Here is a 7,662-nt window from a genome sequence, read left to right on the forward strand (position 1 = left end):
ATTATGTATTTTATCCTGAGCCACAATTATTTTAAATTCTTAAACCAGTTTTATCTACAATGCTGCGGCACAGCGATGGGTACGACATTTGCCCCGAGCTTTGCGAATCTTTTTATGGGATGTTGGGAGAGAAAACATGTCTACACCTTAAGTGCTTTTAAGGAGAATGTGGTATTTTATAAACGTTACATCGATGATATTTTAATTATCTGGGATGGCACACCGGAAGCTTTTAATGAATTTTTAAGGACTTTGGGAGATAACGATTTGAACCTTGCCTTCACCTCAACAACCAATGATAGATCCGTTGAATACTTGGATCTAGTTCTAACTGGGGAAAATGGAAGAGTTACCACCAAGAACCTCATTAAGAAAGTAGATATGAACAGTTATCTACACTACCATAGCAATCATCTAGAAAGGTGGAAGAATAACATCCCGGCCTCCCAGTTCTCAAGAATCAAACGAAACTGCACCAGTGCAAAAGACTGTGAAGATCAATTGGAGATATACAGGAAGAGATTCGAAGAGAAGAGTTACCCGAAGCCACTTTTAGATGAAGCACTGGAGAAAACAAGAGGTTTGGATAGGGAAAAGCTACTAACATATAAAACCAAGGAAGAAACGAAGGAAAGAATCGCCTTCATTACTACATTTAGTCAACATGAGAAAGTGATTAGAGACTCCCTTAAAGCCCATTGGGGAATTCTTCTAATGGACCCAGTGCTCAAAGAAATCTTACCGCCCAAACCAGAACTAATTTTTAAAAAATCTAAAAACCTCAAAGACCTCCTTGCACCCAGCATGCTGAGGGAAAAATCCACTCGCAACACCCCTATGTTGAGATGTAAGGGGTCGTATAAATGTGGGAAGTGCAATATATGTAAATACCTGCATCGGAACAGGAAAACTTTTAGCGATACAGAGGACAAGAATGAATACATTATAAAGGACTTTATGAACTGCAACACATCATCTGTGATTTACCTCTTGGAGTGCACCTGCAAAATGAAGTATATAGGAAAGACAAAAAGACCCCTTAAAATCCGGATTCAAGAACATATAAGAAATATAAAGAATAAGGTGGTCAGCCATGCAGTCTCTCGACATTTCGCATGTAAACATAACTCCGACCCGGAGGACCTTACGTTTAAGGCGATCGAACACGTTTGCTTGGGCGAGAGAGGAGGAGACCTCGGGAACAAATTGTCCAGACGGGAAATGTACTGGATTTTCCAGTTGCAGACTCTACATCCAGCTGGCCTGAATGAGGGATACGAGATTGCACCATTCTTATGAGGTGCAGTATCCCGGAAAGACTCTATTTCCTCCCCCCCCCCCCCCCCCTTTTTCTCCTTCCCTTTCTTCACTTCACGATCTATATACAGCTCACCAGATACTTTAAATATTAAAAATAAAGTAATAAATCACGTGGTAGTATGATGTCTCATTTGCATACAGTCAAACCACACTGGTACGCCCAATCTCGTCCGATCTTGGAAGCTAAGCAGTGTTTGGGCCTGATCAGTACCAGGGAAGGGGACTACCTGGGAAGATTGGGTACTGTAATATCAAATAAATGATGTCAGTTCAATACCAACTAAATATGCACACCTTTAAAAACTCAACACCGTTAACCCTGCACTCCACACACTTTTTCTTAATAATTTAATCCGCACTTGCCTCTGTCACTTTTAAATATGAATTACCCCTCCTCTTCCCCCCCCCACCACACCCCCCCCCCCCCCCCTGGCCCGAACTCCCCCCCCCCCCCCCCCCCTTTTTTCAAAACTCACTCTCCCCCCCCCCCCCCTTTTCCTTAAAAAACTCACTGTTATTTATCCATATTTACATATTGCGCTTTGCACTGGTTATACTGAGGTCCGATGACACAGTATTTATATATTTATATATATTTATTATACTTAATACTGCTCCAGCACTTTATTTATTTATTTATTTATATATTTTTATTACTGATGCTCATACATATATATATAAAACATAAGAAATATATGCAAAGTCTTGAATGTTCTGCAAAAATCCGTTGCCTGAGATTACCATCTATTTTCTTTGTATTTATGGTTCCGTTGCCATGGACACGGAAGCAACAGGAAAATAACTGGACACGAAAGGAACTTCTATAAAATGGCCGCCAGACTATACAAATCTAATAGACTAAATCACAACAAAGATGGCCGCCGCCACACAGGTCCTGAGAGACAGAACCTTCACGTACACTGTGACGCCCGCCGGGGATAGGAACACAGAAAACAACCTGACAGCCGGGAGACGCCGCGGGCGCATGCGCAATCGAGGACCGGAAGTGGGGCGGAAGTGACGAAGCCGCGGCACCCGTAACCGGAAGTGTGGCGGAAATGCCACTAATATATCGTTTTTTACTATTTCCATGGACTATTGAGTATTATATACCCGTTATTTGCACTCTACAACCACTGACTCTGCTCTGACTATCTATGTTATATGATTGTATTACACTAAAAGTAGTTTAAACAAACCTACAATATCTAATTGCATCATGTGACGATCTGTGATGTCACAACCCCTTTACCAGCTACTCTGGCTATAAATAGACAGGAAAGCTCAGTATGTCCCTACCCTTTGAAGAAGTCTGATGAGACGAAACGCGTTGGGTTTCCTGCACTAATCCCTTGCTGCTTTTGAGTTAAGTTAAACTCCTTATCCTTTTAATACTTGGTCCTGATTTTTATGGTTGTACGTTTTTATGCTTTTTATGCTTTTTTTCAAAAGAACTTGTTTTACTCTCATATATATTAAAAAACTTTTTTATAAATTTTATACATGTATATATTTTTTGGCTTTTAAATTTACCATTTTTTTAACAACACTGAGCGCCGAACCCTATCTCTCCATTTTTCCATACGCCCAGCAGTGCGATACCGGCACTGCATACTTAGGGCCCGGCAGACACCTTTAATGAGGTTATGTGTGTTTTACTATGGTAATGTTTAAACAATTATAATCTTAATTTAGATTATTTTACTGAGATCATACTTCACAAGTGGCGCTATACCTCCCCCCTTGTTTTTCTAGGTATATATTATATATTATATAATGACGGACCTGCTGGACACTGTCTGTCAGCAGAATGAGTTTTATTTTTATAGAATAAAAAAAAAAAAACACACAAGTGAAGTCACACGACGAGTGTTTAACTTTTTCAGGCAATCACAATATAAGTATACTACTAACTATACTGGTGGTCAGTGTGGTCAGGTCACTGGTCAGTCACACTGGCAGTGGCACTCCTGCAGCAAAAGTGTGCACTGTTTAATTTTAATATAATATGTACTCCTGGCTCCTGCTATAACCTATAACTGGCACTGCAGTAGTGCTCCCCAGTCTCCCCCACAATTATAAGCTGTGTGAGCTGAGCAGTCAGACAGATATATATAATATTATATATAGATAATAGATGATGCAGCACACTGGCCTGAGCCTGAGCAGTGCACACAGATATGGTATGTGACTGACTGAGTCACTGTGTGTATCGCTTTTTTCAGGCAGAGAACGGATATATTAAATAAACTGCACTGTGTGTCTGGTGGTCACTCACTATATAATATATTATGTACTCCTGGCTCCTGCTATAACCTATAACTGGCACTGCAGTAGTGCTCCCCAGTCTCCCCCACAATTATAAGCTGTGTGAGCTGAGCAGTCAGACAGATATATATAATATTATATATAGATAATAGATGATGCAGCACACTGGCCTGAGCCTGAGCAGTGCACACAGATATGGTATGTGACTGACTGAGTCACTGTGTGTATCGCTTTTTTCAGGCAGAGAACGGATATATTAAATAAACTGCACTGTGTGTCTGGTGGTCACTCACTATATAATATATTATGTACTCCTGGCTCCTGCTATAACCTATAACTGGCACTGCAGTAGTGCTCCCCAGTCTCCCCCACAATTATAAGCTGTGTGAGCTGAGCAGTCAGACAGATATATATAATATTATATATAGATAATAGATGATGCAGCACACTGGCCTGAGCCTGAGCAGTGCACACAGATATGGTATGTGACTGACTGAGTCACTGTGTGTATCGCTTTTTTCAGGCAGAGAACGGATATATTAAATAAACTGCACTGTGTGTCTGGTGGTCACTCACTATATAATATATTATGTACTCCTGGCTCCTGCTATAACCTATAACTGGCACTGCAGTAGTGCTCCCCAGTCTCCCCCACAATTATAAGCTGTGTGAGCTGAGCAGTCAGACAGATATATATAATATTATATATAGATAATAGATGATGCAGCACACTGGCCTGAGCCTGAGCAGTGCACACAGATATGGTATGTGACTGAGTCACTGTGTGCTGTGTATCGCTTTATTCAGGCAGAGAACGGATTATAAAGTAAACTGCACTGTCCTCACTAGTAAACTCTCTCCACTCAGTCTCTACACTTCTACAGTAACAGTACTCCTCCTAGTCAGCTCCAGTAAATCTCTCTCAGTCTCTTATAATCTAAATGGAGAGGACGCCAGCCACGTCCTCTCCCTATCAATCTCAATGCACGTGTGAAAATGGCGGCGACGCGCGGCTCCTTATATAGAATCCGAGTCTCGCGATAGAATCCGAGCCTCGCGAGAATCCGACAGCGTCATGATGACGTTCGGGCGCGCTCGGGTTAACCGAGCAAGGCGGGAAGATCCGAGTCGCTCGGACCCGTGAAAAAAAACATGAAGTTCTGGCGGGTTCGGATTCAGAGAAACCGAACCCGCTCATCTCTAGTTCACAGGGAACTAGACAATTTATTGAGGCAGTGTGCCCCCGTTACCAAATACCATCTAGGTTCCACTTCTCTAGGCAGGCGATACCGAGAATGTACACGGACGTCAGAAAAAGACTCACCAGTGTCCTAAAAAATGCAGTTGTACCCAATGTCCACTTAACCACGGACATGTGGACAAGTGGAGCAGGGCAGGGTCAGGACTATATGACTGTGACAGCCCACTGGGTAGATGTATGGACTCCCGCCGCAAGAACAGCAGCGGCGGCACCAGTAGCAGCATCTCGCAAACGCCAACTCTTTCCTAGGCAGGCTACGCTTTGTATCACCGGTTTCCAGAATACGCACACAGCTGAAAACCTCTTACGGCAACTGAGGAAGATCATCGCGGAATGGCTTACCCCAATTGGACTCTCCTGTGGATTTGTGGCATCGGACAACGCCAGCAATATTGTGTGTGCATTAAATATGGGCAAATTCCAGCACGTCCCATGTTTTGCACATACCTTGAATTTGGTGGTGCAGAATTTTTTAAAAAACGACAGGGGCGTGCAAGAGATGCTGTCGGTGGCCAGAAGAATTGCGGGACACTTTCGGCTTACAGGCACCACGTACAGAAGACTGGAGCACCACCAAAAACTACTGAACCTGCCCTGCCATCATCTGAAGCAAGAAGTGGTAACGAGGTGGAATTCAACCCTCTATATGCTTCAGAGGTTGGAGGAGCAGCAAAAGGCCATTCAAGCCTATACAATTGAGCACGATATAGGAGGTGGAATGCACCTGTCTCAAGTGCAGTGGAGAATGATTTCAACGTTGTGCAAGGTTCTGATGCCCTTTGAACTTGCCACACGTGAAGTCAGTTCAGACACTGCCAGCCTGAGTCAGGTCATTCCCCTCATCAGGCTTTTGCAGAAGAAGCTGGAGACATTGAAGGAGGAGCTAACACGGAGCGATTCCGCTAGGCATGTGGGGCTTGTGGATGGAGCCCTTAATTCGCTTAACAAGGATTCACGGGTGGTCAATCTGTTGAAATCAGAGCACTACATTTTGGCCACCGTGCTCGATCCTAGATTTAAAGCCTACCTTGGATCTCTCTTTCCAGCAGACACAAGTCTGCTGGGGTTGAAAGACCTGCTGGTGAGAAAATTGTCAAGTCAAGCGGAACGCGACCTGTCAACATCTCCTCCTTCACATTCTCCCGCAACTGGGGGTGCGAGGAAAAGGCTCAGAATTCCGAGCCCACCCGCTGGCGGTGATGCAGGGCAGTCTGGAGCGACTGCTGATGCTGACATCTGGTCCGGACTGAAGGACCTGACAACGATTACGGACATGTCGTCTACTGTCACTGCATATGATTCTCTCACCATTGAAAGAATGGTGGAGGATTATATGAGTGACCGCATCCAAGTAGGCACGTCACACAGTCCGTACTTATACTGGCAGGAAAAAGAGGCAATTTGGAGGCCCTTGCACAAACTGGCTTTATTCTACCTAAGTTGCCCTCCCACAAGTGTGTACTCCGAAAGAGTGTTTAGTGCCGCCGCTCACCTTGTCAGCAATCGGCGTACGAGGTTACATCCAGAAAATGTGGAGAAGATGATGTTCATTAAAATGAATTATAATCAATTCCTCCGTGGAGACATTGACCAGCAGCAATTGCCTCCACAAAGTACACAGGGAGCTGAGATGGTGGATTCCAGTGGGGACGAATTGATAATCTGTGAGGAGGGGGATGTACACGGTGATATATCGGAGGATGATGATGAGGTGGACATCTTGCCTCTGTAGAGCCAGTTTGTGCAAGGAGAGATTAATTGCTTCTTTTTTGGTGGGGGTCCAAACCAACCCGTCATTTCAGTCACAGTCGTGTGGCAGACCCTGTCACTGAAATGATGGGTTGGTTAAAGTGTGCATGTCCTGTTTATACAACATAAGGGTGGGTGGGAGGGCCCAAGGACAATTCCATCTTGCACCTCTTTTTTCTTTAATTTTTCTTTGCGTCATGTGCTGTTTGGGGAGGGTTTTTTGGAAGGGACATCCTGCGTGACACTGCAGTGCCACTCCTAGATGGGCCCGGTGTTTGTGTCGGCCACTAGGGTCGCTTATCTTACTCACACAGCTACCTCATTGCGCCTCTTTTTTTCTTTGCGTCATGTGCTGTTTGGGGAGGGTTTTTTGGAAGGGACATCCTGCGTGACACTGCAGTGCCACTCCTAGATGGGCCCGGTGTTTGTGTCGGCCACTAGGGTCGCTTATCTTACTCACACAGCTACCTCATTGCGCCTCTTTTTTTCTTTGCGTCATGTGCTGTTTGGGGAGGGTTTTTTGGAAGGGACATCCTGCGTGACACTGCAGTGCCACTCCTAGATGGGCCCGGTGTTTGTGTCGGCCACTAGGGTCGCTTATCTTACTCACACAGCTACCTCATTGCGCCTCTTTTTTTCTTTGCGTCATGTGCTGTTTGGGGAGGGTTTTTTGGAAGGGACATCCTGCGTGACACTGCAGTGACACTCCTAGATGGGCCCGGTGTTTGTGTCGGCCACTAGGGTCGCTTAGCTTAGTCATCCAGCGACCTAGGTGCAAATTTTAGGACTAAAAATAATATTGTGAGGTGTGAGGTATTCAGAATAGACTGAAAATGAGTGTAAATTATGGTTTTTGAGGTTAATAATACTTTGGGATCAAAATGACCCCCAAATTCTATGATTTAAGCTGTTTTTTAGTGTTTTTTCAAAAAAACACCCGAATCCAAAACACACCCGAATCCGACAAAAAAAATTCGGTTAGGTTTTGCCAAAACGCGGTCGAACCCAAAACACGGCCGCGGAACCGAACCCAAAGCCAAAACACAAAACCCGAAAAATTTCCG

General features: G+C 44.3%; 1 pseudogene; it reads left to right on the forward strand.

Moving 5' to 3' along the window:
- Positions 1-1,453: 1,453 nt before the first annotated feature.
- LOC134953920 (5S ribosomal RNA) lies at positions 1,454-1,572 on the forward strand (annotated as a pseudogene).
- The last annotated feature ends 6,090 nt before the right edge of the window (positions 1,573-7,662 follow it).

Source organism: Pseudophryne corroboree, chromosome 8 (genome assembly GCF_028390025.1).
Source record: "Pseudophryne corroboree isolate aPseCor3 chromosome 8, aPseCor3.hap2, whole genome shotgun sequence".
In the NCBI taxonomy this organism is placed as follows: Eukaryota; Metazoa; Chordata; class Amphibia; order Anura; family Myobatrachidae; genus Pseudophryne; species Pseudophryne corroboree.